This window comes from Passer domesticus, chromosome 6, assembly GCF_036417665.1.
Source record: "Passer domesticus isolate bPasDom1 chromosome 6, bPasDom1.hap1, whole genome shotgun sequence".
Taxonomy (NCBI): domain Eukaryota; kingdom Metazoa; phylum Chordata; class Aves; order Passeriformes; family Passeridae; genus Passer; species Passer domesticus.
The window spans coordinates 2,932,870-2,954,863 of NC_087479.1; the positions used below are offsets into that span (position 1 = coordinate 2,932,870).

The window sequence follows — 21,994 nt, forward strand, 5'->3', positions numbered from 1 at the left end:
TTCATTGTTGGTGAGGGTTAAGGATACCAGTGCTACCACTCACATTTACGTTTGTATTGACATTTAACTTCCCTTGGCAAGCAGTGCTTCCTTCAGGTCAAAAGGGGCATTTTTAAACACCCTTTGGACATGTTCATCAGCCCAAAATGTACCAAAAGCTTTTTGTGTTGTAATCCCTGACAAGACAGACATTAAATAGGACAGCTATAGGCAACATGACCTTGCACATAGATATCCCCAAACTGCCTTGGAGAAGAGTTTTACTACCCTAGTCTGTGCTCTGCATTTTACTATTTCTCACATCTCTGGGTTTTTAACTTATTCTTCCTAGGTACTGGCACTTTTATGTCATCTGGAGGGAGCTGGCAGCCTCTCAGAACTTGCTTTGTTTTATATATGTAAAAATATATTCTCCCCAACTGAAAATGGCATGCACAGAAGAGACCTTTAAGCTTTATTTTGTTGCTGTATAAAAGTAGCACAGTAATGTCCTCATGTTGAAATCCCCATTTCCCAAATGGCATCCCTCTTGCTTTCCCACTCACACTTGAGCAGATTTCAGATACCACAGAATCACAGAATATGCTGAGTTGGAAAGGACCCACGGGGATCTCTGAGTCCAAATCTTAGCCCTGCACAGCACCATCCCCAGGAATCACACCATGTGCCTGAGAGTATCGCTCACACACTTAACTCTCACAAAACCAGATTTGAGCTGAGTGTTCCTAAACAGGCTTTTAGACATGTTATGAATGAGACAAACATTTAAAGCTTTCTGATTTTTAAAAAATGCTTTAAAAAAGGAAAATCCTTATTTTCCCTTCTGAAGTCAGAGAAAGCCCCAAAGTGTCTGGTGCTTCATAAGATGAGAGGTGGAAGAAGGGAGCAGGGAAGGCTGGTGTGATGCCTGAGTGCACAAGGAGGTTTTTGTGGCAGACACAGTTTCCTGAAGCACTTTGGAAGCATCCAAAAGCAGCACTTTTTCCTCAGGAAAGGATCCAGCACTGGCCCTGGGGGGACACAGCTGTGATAACCCCATTCTGGGGCACACCTGAAGGGGCCTACACCACCTACACCTATACCTAAGGGACCACACCATCTGGGAATAAGAATTGCTGTCAACCTAAATGCTTGTCTTCCCACTGAACTTCCAGAAGGTACATTTAGTCAAGTAAGTCACCTTCCACTTTGACAACACCCATTTTTATCCATGCTTTACTTTCAACCCCTCACAGAAATGGGAAATGTCTGCAGTGTCAAGCTTGATAGCATGTCAGGATATATCCCACTGTGGGTTTATACTGCACTGCCCGGTGCTGGGCTGAGCTTAGCAGGGAAAGTGGATTTTGCTGTGCTGGAATGCTGCCCCTGGAGCTGGCACACCTTTGGGAAGGGTTCATTGTCAGGGTCGGCTGTCACTTGTCTCTGCCCCAGCACGGGAAAAGGTGGTTCTGGGCAGGCCGTGCTTTGAAGAAGGAGTCTGGACTCTTGCTTTTGGTCTTCAGTTGCGTTTATTGTTCCTTATCTACAAAGTTTTTCTGTCTGTCCAGCCGAGGTCTGATCAGCAGGACAGCCAAGGGCACTCTCTCCCGCCCACGGGGCTGTTGTCTCTTTTATAGTGAAAACTGCGTATTAGATATTTACCTTTAATTTCCAATACTTTTCGCCCTTGTTGGCAAGTGCACTTTTCCTATGAACCAATCCACACATGCCAACATCATCCTGAACATGGATGCCAAGGAGAAGAAAGATGAAGGACAGGGCATGCCCAAATCCCTCCATCTTAGAACTCCTGACCCCCATGTACAGAATTTCAAACCCCCCTGTACAACAAACAAAACCCCCCTGTACAGGGCTCCAAATTTTTTGCTTTCACCCTGTGATTGCTACTACTGTGCTACTTAAACTTTTGTGACCTGTAATTCTTCATATAAGGTTGGCAATTTGCTCCATGAATTAAGGTCGAATTTCCAGGTGTCTTTGGCTTCCTGCCAGGGTCTCCGAGCCCCTGCCAGGGCTTTGAGACATCCAGGGCATCCAGAGAGATGCTCTGGGTTCCGACAGTTCATTCCTTAGGCCAGTCTGCAGTCCCTACTGAGAGCACTGCTCATGATGCTTGGTTTCACTCATGGTACCAACAACCATCCCAAAGACACCAGGGGAAAATGAACCCAGGAGTTAACTGCTCCATCCCACAGCATCCTCAGTTCCTGAGAGGGGATGGAGATGAGACACCAAGCATGTGGCAACTCCAGGCCAGTACAAAGCTTTGCCATATCAGGGGCTGGTGAGAAAAATGTGTGTGTACTTCTTTTTGATATAGCTAGACTGGCACTTCAAGGGGAATAATTATGGGAGCATGTCAGTAATAGCTTCATGCAGTCCAAGGTGAGCATTTGAATGTTATTTAATAGGAAGAACTGTGCTTTGAGCAGTCAGCAAATCAAGGTCATCTCAGTCAAAAGAACAGCAAAAGTGTTAAATCAGTATGGTCATATATTTTCAGTGAATATTTCAGCGGCTCCAGAGTTGAAACCAAGAAGATTTTCTTCCATGATTTGAATTTAGCTTTGTTTTGATCACCACTAAAAATGGTAAGTTATATTCTTTTATCCCACTGGTCTTATGGGAACTCAGTGCCTCCTGTCATGACTTCATAGGGAATATGAAGCCTTAAAGTTTGAGCAGGGACAGGTCCCGCTCTCTTTCATCTCTTCCAAGATGTTAACTCTTGTACATATGCTTACTGAGGACAGAAATTGAGATAAAACAGGTTTTACCAGCATTGTTTGAGAAAGCATTAAAAAGATGTTAAGTATATTTAAAATTAGAACTGTGCTGTAATCTCAGCTGGTATAGACTGACATATTTCCGATGGTGTAATGGATCTATGCCAAATTACATCAGCTGGCCACAGCAAAAGATGTTAAAACCAACTGGAAAACTCATCTGATATTTAAAAGCAACATATGGGAGCAGCAGAGGCTTTAGGAAGATACTTCATTTACGATATTTTGAAAACAGAATATGTCCTACAGTAGCATGGAAGGAGGTGTATTAACTTGTATCTATGTCCTGTGGGCAGTAATTATAATTTAAATCTTATTAATATTGCTCCACATCTTACTTAACAGTATTTTTCATGGTCTTCTGGGATAAATGAGTAGAAAGTGAATGAGGCATTGTCACATATGGGTTTAGGAAAAACAAATTTTAAATTAACTAACAGAAGTGTTGACCCAAAAATCAGGACTTGTTTTTGCAACTCAAATTCTACATCTTCTAAGGACTGTGCACAAAATATTGTAAAGAATGTGTGCAAAATTTACACATTGGAGAGAGACAATTTACAAGGGCATGTAGTTACAGGACAAGGGGGAATGGACTCAAACTGAAAGAGAATAGGTTTAAATTAGATATTAGGAAGGAATTCTTCCTTGTGACAATGCTGAGGCACTGGCACAGGTTGCCCAGAGCAGCTGTGGCTGCCTCATCCCTGGGAGTGCTCAAGGCCAGGCTGGATGGGGCTCTGAGCAACCTGGGATAGTGGAAAGTGTCCCTGCCCTTGGCAAAAGGATTGAAACTGGATGATCTTTATGCCCCTTCCAACCCTGGCTGTTCTATGACTCTATGAAAAAGTAGAGACTTAGCCACCAAATATGAAGAAATCAGTATTCAGTGGGCACAGAGGCTGTGCCTGGCAAATGAAATGGTCACTGTGAGCAGTCCTGTCTGCCTAAATGTCTTCATCACCCCCACATTCAGCAAAGTGGCCTCGAGAGGGTATCAGTATAACCTGGACTGCTCTGCTGAGCCAGGGTCTGTCTCACCTGTGGTTTACTCAGGAGTTCCACCTGCAAGCCTGTCATGCTCAAACACACAAATGGTGCTGTTTGTAGAACAGACACCATGAGAGGATGACACAGACAAACACGGGAAAGGAGCCTGCTTTCTCACCCTCCTTGGCAGCAGGTTGAAGAGCACAGTGCATATTTTGTAGTGATTCAGCATTTGACTACCTAAAGAAAAAAAAATAAAAAAATCAGTATTTCCAATGCTGTTTCCCTTATGTCTTTCTAATCCTTTAAAGAAGATGCAGTGGTGAGAACTTTATTGTAAAGATTGGTGTCATCTGTAAATGAAAAGTACAACTGCTGGTTCTCATAAAATATAAGCCTGCTATTTCTACAGGGTTTACAACGGATAATTAAATAGTTCCTGTAAAAAATTCAGATGGGTCATAATATTAAAGGATATTTTGTCAATGGAAGTAATGTTGATGTAGATCAACGTTTGGGATAAATTTTCAGCTTGGCTGAAGATCTCATGCTTTATCAATATGCTTTGGTCTATGCATTAAACCCACCACAGATCTGCTCTGAAACCCAGAGATTTCAAGGTGCTCTCTGTCAGGTCACTTAACAACTTGAGAACAGAAAGAGAAAGGGACATGTATCAAACATAAATCAAAAGTGGCATCAATACTGCCAAGAACTCCTGGTTTGCAAGCACTGACACCTCCCTTTCCACCCCACTGATTAAAATAAACTCTTGCAGGCATGGATAAGAACCACTAAGACTGAAATATTAAACTCCTATTAGCTGGCAAGATGGGATGGAGAATTTTCCTCAGAGATGTCTGCAACTCAGGCCCTGCTGAAGGCTGCATACAAAGGCACAGTAGGTGCCTAAAAGCAAGGGCTTTAGGCTTTAGTTCTGTATGAAATCTGTGGGAATGGTTTGTGTGGAAGGACGTGGATCACCCTCAGACTGCTCCCTGGGCACTGCACACATTCCAGAGCAGCTGATCACACTGAACCTGCTGGGTGCAGGGACAGCTGTGTGTGAAGCCCTTTGCACTCTGGCAGAGCCTTTTTTCATAATCAGATTGTCACCCTGTGGTAGGTTCTGCAGCAGGAAGGGTTAATTGCCTGGTTGGCAACACTGGTGATTCTTCAGGTTCTGACACCAACCACAGAAGAGCAGGTGAAGGAAGAATTGCTCTCCAGAGTTGTTTCTCCAATGACTGTGGTGATGAACAAAGATTAAGCTCCTGAGTTTCAAGCATCTGAAATTGTATGAGATTTCCTCAGGCCTGAATGTGGCCCTGAGCATCCTCCAGGCAGCAGAACCTGCCCACCATCACCACAGCACTGACTCAGGCCCACAAATTCTGCATTTTTAGCCTTAAATGGCTAAAACCCAGTGAAGTTTAAAGGCAAATAATATGTATTATGTACAACAAAATGACTGCTTTATACCATTATGTTTTGATTTCCTCAGGAAAACTAGGACAATTAAAAGCAGGAAGGAAGATCATAAATTTGAAAGGAGACATGGGGATCACCACTCACCTGAAAAGGAAGCTTTAAATAGTCTATCATTGACTCATCACAGTTTGGAAACAGTATAGCTTACACTTTTGCTTACAGAGCACAGAGTATATGTGACACTTATGAATTAAAATAGACTTATGGTAATCTGTGCCAAAACAGTTAAAATACCTGTATTAATTTTAATTATATGTGTTAGCCTTTCATGATGTAGATATACAGTGAATAATAGCTAGTTTTGGAACCATCATGTGAAAATGAAGAGTTAGTCTTCAGCCTTTCAGCCACAATAAATTCTCTGTCACAAGACTTGGTTGCTTACTAAACCACTCAGCCTCTAGCACATTGCCCACACCTAGACAGATAAATATGGCTCTTTAAACCAGAGAGACAGATGCATGTAATATCTAGTTAACTGTGCTCCATAACTGCAGTTTTCTGTAGTAGTCTTCCTTTGGATAAAATAATATGTTGGGACAGCTGAAATTAATAAAAACATCAATAATGTGTAAGTCCTTAATCAAGATAAAGCACTCCACTGTGCAAGAGGTTGTGCATCTTTATATTAAATCTTCTCTCTGTCTCTCCCCATTATTTAATAGATTAAATAGATGAAGTGTGGAGAAAAGTAATATTATCCTTATCTCCTGATAGTGAACTGTAATATACAGGAAGATTGAATAACTTGGGAAAGCTGGGCTAGGATCAGGAACTTCCCCTGGACTACTTGTCCCATCATCTCAAGGAGGAGCCTGCCCTTCCTCTCATTTAGTAACACCAAAATGGAGTGCAATTTGAAGATTAGACAATGAAACATTTCCTTTGAAAATTTAAATTTCCTTTAAAATTAACTTTGGGTCCTTGATTACAAGTCTCAAATCCAACAATTGTTCCCATATCTGCATATTCCCATTGTGGTTGTTTCTCTGAAATAATACTTAGGCAAGCACTACATTGCCCAGTCAGAGTAGGAGCTCTGGAGACCCTTAAAAACTATTTGCAACAGCTTTTTGCACACATATGGCTTTTCCATGACAACCAGGCTCAAAAAGCAGGTAGTTCAGCCAGCATTTGAGCAAGATGGTGCCTTACTGTGGCTTCTGTGCAGCCAGCAGACACTTCTGAAACCAACACAGTAACCACAGATGAGCAGATCCCAAATATTTTGATAGACAGAGCCCCATAAAACATCAAGATAGAAACTTGGCAGCCCACAGACAGCCATGACTTCAGTGGCTGCCTCAACCTGTATCCAAGCAGCAGCCCACACGAGTCAAGTGGTGGGAGGGAGTTTCTCATCCCCTTCCTGCAGAGCTTCCCTTGGTGATGCTCCAGTTGCTGTCACGGGCACTCGAGTGATGCTGTGTGGTTCTAATGTGCTGCCACCCTCCCAAACACGTGGGTGGATTTCACATCCCTGAAGTGTGGTGAAAGCCTCTCCACTGAGAGGAGCTGCCAGGAATTCCTTGCCCTGCTGTGAGCAGCACTGCCAGAGCCACGAGGTGAGGAGCTGCCACCTGTGGTGCAGGCCAGATAACAACGAGGAGTGTCTCTGCTGGGTGCAAATTCAAAAACAGAGGGCCTGCTGCAGACTCATCCCGATGTGGGGTCCCCAATGCTCCCTGTTAATAAGGGCTTAGAGGTGATGTGTGGGAAAACAAAGAATTTGCTAGCTGGCCATGCACATTTGAAGATTTCTGGATCATAATTTGCACTGTGAATCCTGGCCAGAAATCAGTGGGCAGACAACACAGAGAAATGGGAGCATTAGTGGAACAAGTGGTCCAGCAGTTTTGTAAGGAAATCAGTGAAATTCCCAATAAGTCTTCTCATATTTTCCAGATTGCGTGGTATTTTCAAGTGTAGCATTAATCTCCTGTCTGTGGTAAAATCTAGTTGAGGTTGTGAGCTAACAGGAGTTGAGTACTTGAGGTATGGCAGTGTAGCACACCTTTCTCACGTTCCCACTCTGGAGATCAATGATACTACCCCACGGATATCAAAAAGAAGGTGAGATTAATCTCTCCTCTGGCCCACATTAATTAGTCGCCTAGAAAAAGGAACAAATAGCACCACTGCAAAGGGCACCTGCAGTGCTTTTGCTGGGTCTGGGCTTCTCCACGTGATAATTGATGTCCTTTTCTTTGCCTGCCTAATGTCTGCCTTGCCTTGTCTGTACACATCTGGAGTATTTAACACCATGCCACTGGGATTTTCCACCTCATCTGCAGAGAAATTCCTTCCACTATACTTTCCCCCCCCCAGTTTTCAAGCCCTGATGAGTTTGCTTTCATTTCCACATCTATTGGCTCAAGGAACGTTGCCAAAAATGAGACTGCAAACATGCTGTGACCCCAGAGGCAGAAAGATGGTGACTCCATGGAGGTGGAGAACCAAACACAGGTGGTTTTAAACCCTATTCTTCCATACAGTGGAGACATTTCCAAGGCAATCCTGCTGGAGATCCAAGTCATCAGGTCATTATCCCCTTCCCAGTCTGAAAGTGGCCACGTGTGTAGCCCCCACCATTGCTTACTGATGAGCCTTGGTTCTGTCTCCCACCCAGCAGCATCCTTTCATGCCAAGGTTTGTCTCTGTACCTGACTGTACCCTGCTGCCTTCCTTTGTTTATTTTTCCCAGGCCATGTATGTGTTTTTTCTTTTGATGTTCCTAGTAAATAGGTCATTCCTTCCACCCTCTTGTCTATACCATTTAATCTATACCATTACCTGTTTGCCTGCACTCTTTTCAGAAGGCTCTGCCCCAAGTGGTATTCCTATTAGCACTTCAAAAGAGGATTGATCTGGGTGTTTTTAATGAATTATCAGCTGTAGCTTTCTATCAAATTAGCATCCAAGGAGCTCTTCTGGATTACTCCTCTCCACAGCCTCTGGGGTTACTGCTTTGGCCTCTCCTTAGTGAGCAATGTTACCCTGTGGAGGTTTCTGCACTTAGATTTGTTCAATTTCTTGTTATTCCCACTATGTCCCACTTTTCATTTATTGAAATCCCTTTAGGATAGTGCTTCTAATAAATGATTTGCAATTCACACTCCAGCTGAGTGTTATCTTTGAATTTGATTGATGTATTTTTCTTCTCCTTCCTCAGTGCTACTGCAGATGAATACGATGTCCAACTCAGCAGGAGTCCCTGAGGAGCCCAACATGGCAATATTTATAAGCATACTTCACTTTCTATTGTAGGGGCTGATTTTAATCTCTTTCATTGTTATTCTCTGTATCCACCCTACATGTTTCTTGTAATGCTTTGGGCCCGGTCCAGCCACTGTTAAATTCAGCTGTATCTGCATGGAACCCTTTAGGGATGGATCAGGTTCCAAAGGAATATGATGTCTGAAGAAACTGAGTAAAATTACTTACTGAAATCAAAAACCTTTCTGCAGAAGAGTTCTCTGTAAAACCAGTTGTCTTGTCAGCCAGCGAAACCCTTAAGGGTAAATTTACTGAGTGACTCAAGGGATCATATCCCTTCTTCCTCCCACCAGCGTGTCCCACTATGCTGTATACTCATCCCACATGATGGATAAGCAGCTGCTTATCCTTCACTCTCCCCACCCAACACTTCCCACTCCATGTGGTTTTCCTCCTCCCACCAGCAATGTGAGTATAATCTGTCTGTAGAGTCTATCACTTGGGTGCAACTGCCCCTCTTAATGTGACCTCTCTATGTGTGTGACACATTTCTGTTTTGTTCCTCCTGCAGAACAGCTAATGGTGCTTTCTGATTATTAGAGACCAAGTTTCACCTGGAAAGGATGCCAAGTTAATTGATCTGTAATTCCCCTTTTGGAAGAGAAGCGTGATGTTTTCCCTCTGTCAGTCACCAGGGCTTCCTCGGTTCTCCAGGAGCACTTGAATATAATGGATAATGGGCCTAAGAGTTTTTCAGCTAATTCCTTTAATACCCTTGGGTATGTACCATCTGGCCCTCTGTGCCAATTTGAATGCATTGTGCTCTTTATACTTCTTTGCTGTTTCTTTAATGATTTTGCTAACTCCTGGCTCTCATTTTCTTGGCTTTCCTTTGATTGCTCATTGCACACAATGTTTTTAGGGGACTTTTAGAAAACTAGAATAGGTGACCTTTTTTTAGCTCACTGTATCCATGGCAGAAATTAACTCGCTTTTTAAATTAACCTTTCATCAAGAAGCATTGTGTCACAAAAGTTTGAGCTCAGATTATTAGCTTTTATCCTATCCAAGCAAGACTGCATCTACAGGACATTTCCTGCTATTTGAAAGAGAAAGGCATCCAAAATCTTTTTTTAAGACCCTATATCCTAGTTTTGTCTTCTCAATACTGGTAGGGAATTTTTCCTTCTTCCTATTATGTCCTCTTTTCTCTCTCTTCAAGTGCATTTGTGTGACCCTGCTTGCATCTTTCAGGTACTTGTAGACTCAAGTCTGCAATTTTCTTATCTCTTTGCCATCTAATATCTAAGCCCAACTTATCTTCATGAATCAAACCCACTCCAAAGGATCTGATTATGTGTCTATTCTCCTTTGAGGCCTCTGGCTTCGCAGTGTATGGCATTGAGATTCCAAGGAATTAGCAGCAACCTTCCAGCTGTATCTAAGACAGGCAGATTAGGGTGATGCCCACTGAGGATGGCAGGGAATTTCACAATGCCAGCTGGCTGCCAGAAGTTGCACATAGATTCTCCTCCTATATCACTTCCCAGCTTTCCTTAACATGGCTGCTTCCAAGAGTCCTTTGGGGATAATTTTCCCGGAGTGATGGTAGCCCATATTATTCCACTTTCATGATGTTATTTCCTGGCCACATTGCTAATCTCTGTAGGTGCCACAGGATAAATTCTCTGTCAATTGCATTCAAATCTCCTCCTGTTTTAGCATCTACAGTTTCTTTCTGTAGTGTGGATTTTCCCTGCTTACTTGTATGTGACTTGCTTTCATTTTCCCCCAAACTTTTCTTTCTATTATGCAATATTCTTCCCAGAATATTTTCCATTTTAAATGGCTTCCATAGGATTTCCTTTTCCTTTTTTAAAAACAAACAAAGCTTTTTTTCCTTTTTCTACATAGACATATTAGATATGACAAGTTTATACCTATCTACCTCTAATACACAGTGTCCCTGAAATAGGTACAGATGACGAAGGGTCTACCCACATGCTGAAAGATGGAGTAAAAGGTAAGTGAAGTTCATTAGATGAAGCAGCACAAGTGGGCAGCACAACGACATGGTCACAGGATGGTTTTGATTTGAGTGTGAATCATTCCCTGTACAATCCACTGAGGCTGGAAGAGGACAGTCTCCTTCTCTCTTGTATTTAGGCATCAGGTGAGGGTGGTTGTTGCTGCCTTCACTCCACCTGACTTTGGAAGATTTTCATGACATGGACCCCAGCGCTCCATTCCTTTGGCACATCCAGCGAGGTGGTGCCTGGATATGGACTAGTCCATGCCTGTCAAAGTGCTGCATGGGAAGCAGAGCAGGATAGGACGCTCAATAACTTCCCTGAGCCTTCAGGCTACAGAGAAAAAATGACCCCCTTTTTCTTTGCAGAGACAATAAACAAAAGGCTGCATTAAAACCTTTGTTTGCAGGAGATCACGAAGATTTCAGCGATACCATACTCCCCTGCAGGAGGAGGGATTAAGAGGGTTACAGAACAGATTTACAAGCCCTGGAGAGAGTAAGTATCCAACGGAAATCTTTGGCAATCCCCTTCCCTTCCTCTTCTGCTTCTCACCCTGGCTTCTGGAAACATTGGAACAAAACCACCAGCTCTTGCTTATTTTAATGTGTTCTCTATTTTACCCTGAACCCAAATGAAACATCAAAGGTCTGCCTGAAGCACTTGCAAGTAAAAATAGCTCTAAGGCCAATATATTTAAGGCCCTTGAATGATATCTCTGAAATAAGTCATCCTAAGCCCATGAGAGGGGAATGGTGTTGTTTGTTGTGTGTGGTGCTGATAGTGGGCAGTACTGACATGTAAAGAGCAATGGGGGATACTGCAAAACAAAAGGAAGGTGAGAAAAGGGGCACGAAGACTGCATTGCACTGTATTGTGGAAGAAGAACAAAATATATTTAAGATAAAAGCCAGTTTCAAGCTGCCTTTATTTTCTTTCCAATCAGATCCTTCTCCTTCCTTCTGAGAAATTTGGATTTGAGTGTGTCTTTCTTGGTACATGAGAGAATGGTAAATCTCGGTACATCCTTGGTACATGAGGCTATGACCCTCTCTCTTCCACAAAGTACTGCAATTTGTTTATAACCACCCAGGACTCATTTATTCTCTGTGATGTGCCTGTTTTTGAAGTAAGATAAATCAAGGCTATGAAAGCATCAGGCACATCCTATGTAGTCCCTTTGAATCAGCCTTTTGTCTCCATTGCTCTGCGTTTGAATAAAGCACTATGCTTTTATTCTCTGTTACTACAAACTTCTGTCCTAAATTCCTTTCCTTCACAAGTAAATAATATTTTCTCTTTCCATCTTCTAGTGACAAGGTGAACGCAGCTTTGCAGTCATTAATCTATACTGCCTTCACATCTGCAGTCTCTCACACAAACTTGGGCAAGGACAGTTTGAGCCACTGTCATACCAATACCAGGTAGGATTTTCTGGACCAGATCAGTTTAAGTCCTGTCTTCCTTTGACCTGATGTTTTTCACCACCATTTCCCAGTAAATGGTTCCCAAATCCAACATTTCTAATCAGGTTTTCTCAGATATGATGGAGGTATATCATCTTAGGATGTAAACACAGGGTACTCCACAGATTCCTGCGTGTCTTGGCCTGTCCTGGCAGACAATTTATGAAATCCCTTGAGTCATGAAGGAGGCTTTATTTACTAGGAAGGTACTCGAAAGAAGTTGGAAAGTATACTTGATTTTAAGCACACACATCCTTCAAAGGCTGATGCACAGACAAACCCACTGAAGTGAATCCTTATGGCTCAGCAGTGAGGGACATGAATGTGGCCTCATGGAGCAGATGCAGGTTTCAAACCACTGTCTGTGAGCAGTGCAGCTGAGTCCCGTTAGCTGAACCAGAGGAAAGGACAATAAGGGGTCAAAACTGCCCAGATACACAAGGGGCAATTGCTGGAGGGTGTGAAAAAACCCCAGCCTCGTGGCCCTCAAGGCTGCTCTGTTAACATGAGGGCTTGCTGCAGTTATTTAAGCAGGATGAACAAGATAAAAAGGGCTTGTTGGTGTTGGATGCTGAGGCAGTGTTTAAGACATCCCTGACTCACAGCTCACAAGCTGGGACTCGTTTTGCAAATTCAGTCCTTGTTCAGATAGGATCAGGGAATGTCTCTGGGCTGGATTGCGAAGGAAGCAGTCTTGCCAAATATGCTCTGCCCACAGCACCGTCCAGACCCGTCAGATGATGTTTCTTCTAATTTTACTAATGTATGCTTGGCCTCAATTCCACGCTACCTGAGGCTACAGCCGTAATAAAAACACAGCACACATGCTGTGGGTGGGTGCATGCAGCTGGTGGGAGTTGAGGCACGTGAAAGTGAAAAACAAAACCCTTTCTTAATTGAAGGAGAGGAATCAAGAAAAAAATATTCTGCTGAATCCTTTCCTTCTCCCTCTTTCTCTGTGGCTCACCCTCTCCCATGGCCCTGCCTGTCACTGGAGAAGATGACAGCAGGTTTCCTCTGTGCAGAGATTGTTCCATACCTGAGCAATGCTTGGATTTTCAGGCAGGATTGGGCCTTGTGTTGCCACACACAGCTTGTGTTCAGGTGTGGCTCCTACATCAGGATCATCCCACGTACCCACCTTGTGGGTTGTGCTGGTGGATGGGGTGTTGGTGTTCCAATCCCTACCTGAGGATGAAAACATCCTGCTGCTGTCTTGCCATGGTCATGCAGGACATACACCCCTGGAATGGAGTGAAAGAACCCTGGGCAGGTATTTGTCTCCTACCCATGAACTGCTTCCATGAACCCTTCTGGGGGAGGTGGGTTGGGCTGCAGCTCTGGACTGGGTGAAAATCTCATTGAGCACCTCTGGGTTTTGAAAGTTTGACTTCTTCAAGCCACGAGCCCTCATGAATATGGCAACTGCCAGCATCACTGCTGTGTCTGTAGAGAAGAAATTAAAATAGACACCTCAATGAAGGCAAGGGACTGTTGGGGAAGAGAAAAGCTATCCCCGGGGAAGGGGCAGGGAGGAACTCCTTGATGCAGGCCTTGTTTCTTCTCTCAGGCACTAGAGGGATACTTCATCAGAGGAGAAGAACATGTTAAGGTCCTGATACCATCCTCACCACTGAAACCAGCCAGCCACCACAGCTCTGGACCTCCCTGCCACATCATCCCACTAACATGTGCCCCTGATATCACTTGTTCTCTGACAGCTATTCCTACTGGAATGTCTTGCAGGAAGAATCAGCATGGGTTAGAGAAACCTGTAGGGAGTTTTGAGAAGGCAGTTTATGTGCTGGGAAATTTGGGATTTTCATGGGCTTGCAGAAGTTTCAAGCTTCTGACATTAGTCTGAATCCTTTTTTTCTGACCTTATAGTGAACACTGCAGCTATTAAGAGTACTTTCAGTCTAAAAATTTATATTCACCACACATAGCACAGTCTATTTGTGTTGACTTCCAACAGCAGCATTTTATTTACTGGCAGCATTTTTGTTGGCTGATATTTAGTATCTCCAGCTGCTGATGCCCAACCCTGCAGGATGATATGCAAGTAAAGATGATGCAAGAAATAGAAAATGGTCACTTCCTTTTTCCACTTCTTCTGATTAATTTCACACACTTGGTATATTAATGATTGCTTTTTTCACTGGTCTGTGCTGTCTCAGACGCCTTAAAAACACTGGCTCAGGCAATGTACTGTCACATCAGAGGGAGTTTCGTTTCCTTGCTCTCTCCAGGGGAACCTCCACCCCTCTCTAGGCAAAACACATGAGGTGCTAAGGCTTAAAATTTATGGAGCCTGATTTAAAAGCCAGGATGTCTCCTGGTCTCAAGGGAAGGGAAATGACCCTTGGCTTATTTTGCAGTCACTCCTTTTCAGAGAAGGAAGTGCTAATAAGCGCTCACTTGAGGCACAACAGCTTAGCACAAATGAAGGCCAAAAAGCAGACACATAATTGCTGTGACTGAGAACAGAGGAGCCAAGAAGAACACGTGAGAAGTTTCCCTTGTGAGCAGTGCTCTGTTAGTGTTGCACACTACAGTCTGAGATGGGAGCTACCCAACATCCAGGACTGCCCCAGGGATCCTGCTTCCCCTCCCAAAGCAGCTCACCTGGAGCTGGGGATGGGTCCATGGTTGCAGCATGGGAGAGGAGAGATAGAAAGGAGAGACAGCCCTGGGAAAAGGAAATGCCTGAAAAACATCACAGGTGTTTATTGTTATTCCATGTGGTAGGAATTCCACATGGAGACAGTCCATTGCACGCTCTGCACATACATGAGCTCTTGAGCAGTTTGAGAACAGCTCTGAAAACCCATTCTGCTCACTGAGGGGAAATCTCAAATGGCATTTCAAAGCAGAGGACCCTCAGGCTCTTGGGAGCCCTCCTGGAAGAATATCAGGGCATTTTCTTCCACGGCACCCAGCCCCTTCCCCTTGAGGTGAGCCTTCCCACAGCCTCCCTGATGGGGACATCTCCTTGTCTGTGACACTTCTGAGTAACCCACCCTGGTTTCCCCTCCACACAACCCAAAAGTGACCATGCTCCAGGCCTCACAGAGCACCAACCACAAAACAACATGAACACAACCTGTGATGCAGCTGGAAACCAGAAAGGGCCATTAGTTTGTCTTACCTGCCTTGGCAGTCACAGACCATCAGATTTCACACAAATACTGCATCCAGCGACTTGGTCACACCAAATGTCTTGATCTTCTCAAGACTGTAATGTCTTAGTCAGAATCTGGGAATGGAATGGACTGATGCTCAGCAGCAGCAGAAAAGGGCTTGGGTGAGTTGTGCCTCCATGACACCATCAGGCAACCTGCAACTCACTAGCGCGAGGAAGGTAAAAGAGGACAAGAGGAGAAGAATCAAGATTCTTGTTCTCTGGGCTGAGGATAAAAACAGTTTTGAACCTCAGATGGAGTATTCACTTTGACCCTCAGCAAGTTAGAGTCTAGAGTCAAAAGGGGATGTGGAAACATCCATGTACAACTGTTGCACCACTTTTCTTGTTGCGCTTCCACTTATTGCTCAAGAACAGCCCACGACCTTTTTGGCCAGTGTTTGTGACTAAAACTTCAGCATGATAGTGGCTGACACCCTTATTAGTAACTTTTAATAGTTCCCAGACAATGTGTAAAATGAACATAAGTTGTTTCTTAAAGACTTGAAGCACAAAGTCTTGTGCCTGCTATTTGAATACTATAAACAATCTATAAGAAAATCAGTTATGAGGCAGTAAATATAGGAGTCCCGGGCAATAAATTATTTTGTGTTCCTCATTTCTGTGGCTGTGGCTTTTCTTGCTGTTATGAAGTGTCAGAAGAAGCATACAAACTGTCACAGATGCACACAAACACACATTCCCACCTGATTTTTCAGAGATTAAGCTCCTCTCTAATGTCCACATCTTGGAATAGGGAGAGAATGGCAGCACCTCAGCCTCTCCTGAACAAACAATCAATGAATCAACAGAGGGGATTATCCTGCTGTATTTAGCATTGATTCAGCCTCTCTTTGAGAACCATGTGCTGTTCTGAGCCCCAAAATTTAAGAATGTTAAGGTACTTGAATGCATCCAGAGGAGGGCAACAAAGCTGGTCAAAGGGCTGGAAAGAATGTCCTGTGAAGAACAGCTGGGGATTTTGGGCTTTTCCAGTTTGGAGAATAGGAAGCTGAAGACTGAACTCATTGCTCTCTGCAGCTCCCTGAGGAGGGGAAGTAGAGAGGCAGGTGCTGGTCCCTTCTCCCTGGGATCCAGAGAGAGGGTGCATGGAAATGGTTCAAAGCTGCTCCAGAAGAATTTCACTCTTGACATTGCAAAATATTTCTTTACTAGGAAGATGGTCAAACACTGGGATTCCTTGAGAGGTGGTTGATGCCCCCAGGCTGTCAGTGTTTAAAGAAGCATTTGGACAAAGCCCTTAACAACATGCTGTAACTTCTGATCAGCCCTGTGATGGTCAGGCACTAGGACTGGATGATCATCAGTGGTCCATTCCAACTGAAATAATTCTATTCTATTCTATTCTATTCTATTCTATTCTATTCTATTCTATTCTATTCTATTCTATTCTATTCTATTCTATTCTATTCTATTCCCTTTGTCTTAGCATTCAGCTGCTGGCAAAGGCCCCTGCTTGTCCTCCACACAAAGTCTGACTTTGCTGGGTTGTTCAAAGTGAGTCCAAAAGAAAGAACTGCTTGGTGATTGTGCTTTGATGAGTCCAGCCTGCCAGCTCAGCTGCCTACGCTCGTGCTCTGTCCAGGGGAAATGACACCTGGGCATTTCCAGTAAGCCCAGCATCCTTTCACTGGCTGCTGCTGGGAACTCCCCACTGAATCATCCAACCCTCTGTAGACACACATTTCCTTCTGTTTTCTTCTGGAGAAACCAATCTGTGTGTACCCTCTGAGAGCATGTGAGGTCTGACAGAGGTATCAGGCAGGCAGAAGTGTTTTCAGGAACATTTCAATTTTCAAATTTTCATACTTTTTAAAACTTTCAAAGTAAAAGTCTGTCACTTTGTACTGTCATATGGGGAACTGGAAATATCCTGTACCTTCAGAGGGAAGTAAATGAGCAAAAAATATAACCTTAATGCATGTACTCCTGCAGGAACTGCGAGCTTGTATTGCTGTCATATTCTGCAGACTCAGCCACGTGTATGATAACCACATTGAGGAAAATTGCAGCTGGCCTTCCTCTCCATAATGTCCAGGAAGAGGGAGAGCAGGAGTTGGATCCCCACACCGTGCAGGTTTGCCCTGTTGCACATACTTCACTGAAGAGTAGTGCCAGTAGCTAGGTCAAAGCACGTCATGCAGGAAAATATCCTTCCTTGTTACACAAAGTGGGATGGTGAGGTGTCAGTGGGCTCCTTACTGGGCTTGCCAGACTTCATGCTGTTTGCTCTTGTTGCACCCTCAGTAGCAAGACTCAAAAGTGCTCCCAGTTCCCCTCGTTCAGTTCTCTTCCAGGTGGAATCACCCACCCACCGTGATTTAATCACTGCTCAGCCTCCTGCCTGACAAGCAAAGAGCATCCTGGCCCCCAAAGCTCATTTTCCATCTGCAGCCTGACTTCACTGACCCTCCTTTGCACCCTCTGGTGTCTTCATGTCCCCTCACTGCCCTAGCACAAGCCACTCTGGTAAGAGATTGCTCTCCTGATTGCATGTCACTCCACCTTCCACCCTCTGTGAACGAGCCAGACATTTCTTGTCACATCTCTGCACAGAAAACATCTCTAGACATTGCTGGCACCACTTCCCCGAGCAGTCTTCCATCCTGTGGGCAGACCCAGGGTTTGTTTGGGATGGAGAGCTTGCAGCCATGCCAGGCTTCCCAGGTAGCATGTGCCAGAGCATATGTGGTTTAGAGAACAGAAATGTAAAGAACAGGCTGACTATCCCTTCCCCTTGCCAGCCAAGTTCTGCACATGTTCCCCAGTGAAATTTCCAAATGAGGTCAAGGCATTTAACTCATTATCATCATAGAGTTCCCCCACCAGACTGAAGGATGTCCAGACAAATGACAAACACTCCATCTAAGCAATGTGGGTCACCAAAACCCACCACTGCAGCACAGCTGCTTTGGACTGGATCACAGCAGCTCTCTCAAGCCAAGAGTGTTACACAACCATTGCCTAGAAAGGAGGAAATCAACAAAACTTCAAAACAGCAGAAAATGAGAGTAAATTAAAAGTAAGCTCAGCCAATAACATTCAGACTCCAACAGCTGGGAACAGAAGGTCTTGGTGGTTCTAGTGGCCACAAGCCACCAGGAAATGAAAAGTAACTTTCTCTTTGGCAGTCTGGAGGCCAGCAACACCATGGCCCCTACCAGCACTGAATTAGTCCTAGGTTGACCCCACCTGACAGAACTTCCTGCGACATCTGGATATTCTTTGGATGTCTCTGCCAAGTTGCAGCTTGTTCCCAGCCTGCTGAGGAAATGAGACCTAAAAACACACATCTGCCTGGGAGCTGGCAGTGTCAAAGGAGAGAAGTGTACTGAGAGCTTGGCTATCCCTGTGCCAGCAATCACCTGGGCACAGATTGGGCACAGGCTGCAGGGATGGTCCAGACTGGTGACAGCAGCCCCACAGTGGCCAAGGGGCTCAGAGGTGGCCAGGTCCTGTCCCCATCCCTGACAGCTCTGCCCAGGGGTGACACACACAGAGCAGCCTGCATCCAATCAAGCTCCAACAGGATCCACTCTCAGGGAGGGATTTGCCTTTCCTTACACGAGCTGACTGTGCAGGATGGTGAGTCACGGCACCTGGGGGGCAGCTGAGTGAGCAGGGCTCCCCAGGACAGATGTTTCTCTGTCTGTCCAGCATGTTCCCTACAGGTCCATGGGCCAAGCTTGCCCACATGTAACTCCAGAAGAATTTTCCCTCTCTTGTGCAAACTACCACCCAAGTACAGTGCTATCCTGTGGGTTAATTTAAAATTTTGGTGCCCTCTGCAAACTACAGGGCATGTGCATTGTAACAAAACATCAGATCTGGTCTGAAAAAATATCATGCTGTGTCAGAGAGGCTCTAAAGGACACAGGGATGACAAGGACATGAGCAAATGCCTGACAGTGATGGGTCATGGTGGCTGGCAGAGCCAGCTGGGGTGTCCATGCTGGCGCTGGCACAGAGGGTGACAGGCACTGCAGCTTTCCTCAGTAGCACAGCTGAGCTAAGCTGCCTTTTTGAATCAGAAAGCAAAGGCTGATTTGGTGTTTTTGTGCATGTGGAGGGTGTGCCGTGGAGCCAGAGTGTCTGGGACAGCCGTGGCCAGAGGAAGCTCGTGCAGGAGGAAGTCGGGGAGTGCTGGGCTTTGCTGGAGAGCAGGGGAGGTGGCAGGGGGAGCTGGAGAAGGGAGTCCAGCCTAAGAAAAGAGCACGGAAGGAAGAGGCTTGGAAAGTCCTCTGCTGATGTGGACGCGGAGGAGAGGGCTGGGAAAGGAGGCTGTCCCTACAGACGGCTTTGTGAGATGTGGGAGAAAGGGCTGAGGTTTCGAGGTGGAGGGGCTGGAAGGAGCAGGAAGGCACAGCTGGGTGAGGTGGAGAATTGCTTCCAAGTGGAAAATAATCCAGGAAATAGGGGCTGGAACTGGAGGGTGAAACCCAAGCATACTAGGAGATATGGAAAATGTCACTAGTGATTGAATGTCATCATTCAGAGCTGCTGGAATTGTTTGTGAAATGAGAGGCATCCTGGTGCAGCCAAGATGAACAAAACCCAAAACTTTGCCCTCAGGTATCTGTAGCAAATACACAATTGGTCTCACCTTGTAGACTCACAGCTTTATTTCACCATCATTTTTGTTTTGCTTAGTTAAAACCCTTAAGCTTTACCTGGCACCATTTAAATGTGATGCAAAGGAACAGAAAAGAGGGATTGGGTACATGTTGTTTTTTGCTGGAAAATCCCCAAGTGTCTGTACACAAGCAGAGAGCAGACCAAAGCCATGCAGTCAGGAGCAGGCTGGAAATATCCAGCAGTACATGAGGCACATCACCAGCATGTGCATCTCTTCCACTGCGTGGAGAAACCAAGCCAGCAAATATTGGTGTACACAGCCCCAAGGGCAATGGCAACTAGCCATGGGGCAGTGCCAGGGCAGCATTTCTAGGGGGCTGGGGCAGGAGAAGAGATCTGCTTTGTCACAGCCACAAGACAGCTCCCATAAGGGAGTCAGGTAATGGTGCTCTCTGGGGATGAGTTTTACCAGCCAGTTCTGCTAAACCAGATACAAGTATGCATGTCCAGAGCAGGGTGACAAAGCTGGGGAAGCACAAGGACTAAGAAGAACACCCGTGGAAGCTGCAGGTGTTTGGCCTGGAGAAAAGGAGGCTCAAGGGGCACCTTATCCCTCTTACAACTCCCTGACAAGAGGTTTAGCAAGGTGGTAATCACCTCTTGTCCAGGGGAAAAAATGATGGACAAGAGGAAACGGCCTAGAGTTGTGCATGGATTGGATGTTAGGAAAAATTTCTTTACTGAAAGGTTGGTCAGGCACAGGAAGAGGCTGCCCAGGGAAGTGGTTGAGTTACCATCCCTGGAGGCATTTAAAAGATGTATAGATGTGGCACTCAGTGACATGGTTTGCTGGTGGACTTGGCAGTGCTGGGTAATCATCTTAGAGGTCTTTTGCAACCTTAAAAATCCTATGATTGTAAGTGCTTCCTGCCCATCCCAGCCCAGCCCAGGATTAAAAACTGTGTTTGTTGTTATGTCCTAACACCTATATCCCTTTGAATGTGCCCTGGAGATGTCCTAACCAACTACTGGTTGAGCAAACTCCTTACCCACGGGCAGTGCAGGATTTAGCAACAGCCTGCAGTGCAGCTGGCAGCACCCAGCAGTGCTCCCAGTGCATGGCAGCCCCTTGGTTCTTGCTGCTTGGTCCCTGGCACCTGCAGCCACCAAAGGGTTTGCAGGAATCCAGATGGGAGGTGGCTGATGGCACAGCTCAGCAGGGCCAGGACTGGTGAGCAGAAATGCTGTGCTGGGCTCAGGCTGGCTGCAGCTCAGAAGAGATGTGTGAGTGAAAGAAGTGGGTCCTGCTGATGTGGTTTGTAACTCCTGGGCTGAGTTTCTCATGTTGACATTTGATGTGTACCTAGTGAGGCTTAAAAACAAGTAACTCCAAGAACAAACAAAGAGGGAGAGCTGAGCTGCCTGGGGTTGTGCCTGGAGACACCAGAGTCCAATAAAACATGAAATGCAGCTGTGGCAGAGCTGTTACAACATCTGTGGGCACCCTTTGTGCCAGCTGTGGTTGAGGTCCTTTTGCTGCTTTTCCCTGCAAGCTAATGAGGTTTCTCTCTTCTTAAAGCAGAGGCAAGAATTCACAGAAATAACAGGAGTGCAGCATATCTGAGTGCCATCCCCTTCTGCCAAGTGTTTGTTGCAAGCAGCCAAAATGATCAAAAGTTGACCTGGAGGGGAAAAGAATGATACAGACATGTTTGCAAATCCTGACTAAAGGCACTGCATGAAGAAAAGCTACGAAATTGTAGCTTCTTTTTAGTTAAGTACAGTTCCAGTGAGGAGTGGCATGTATTGTGGCTAGCACATACAGAATTTGGATGTATTAAATATTTCTAAAATTATATGGACTCTGTTGTGTGTTATTATCAGTCTATTTGGGGTTTTTACCTGCAACAGCCCTAACAATTAAGTCTGTGTAATTCTTGCTAAACCATCCTGCAAGGTCAGAATTGTGGTCTGTGCTTAAGCAAAGAGAAGAGCTGAGGTTCCTGAAGAACAGCTTGCCAGGCTGGAAAACATGGAGCACCTGCATTCCCCCATCACACATGGGAAAACAGGCACTGGTTTTCCTCACCAGCACTTTTCCTGGGCTTCAGTGTCTGTACTGAGTACTGCCAGCCTGTGGAAGGAGGTAACCATGTCACAGGCACTGAAGTGATTTCTAGTAGCAATGGAAAGTGTCCAAAAATGGATTCCTGCAAACATGATCTAAGTTCACCA

General features: G+C 45.0%; 1 long non-coding RNA gene across 1 annotated transcript; it reads left to right on the forward strand.

Annotated features, from left to right (window-relative positions):
• The first annotated feature begins 944 nt into the window (after positions 1-944).
• LOC135302022 (uncharacterized) lies at positions 945-17,249 on the forward strand. The gene is made up of 4 exons (XR_010363709.1): positions 945-1,171; positions 10,926-11,014; positions 11,830-11,940; positions 17,120-17,249. It is a non-coding gene; the product is annotated as an uncharacterized LOC135302022 (long non-coding RNA).
• The last annotated feature ends 4,745 nt before the right edge of the window (positions 17,250-21,994 follow it).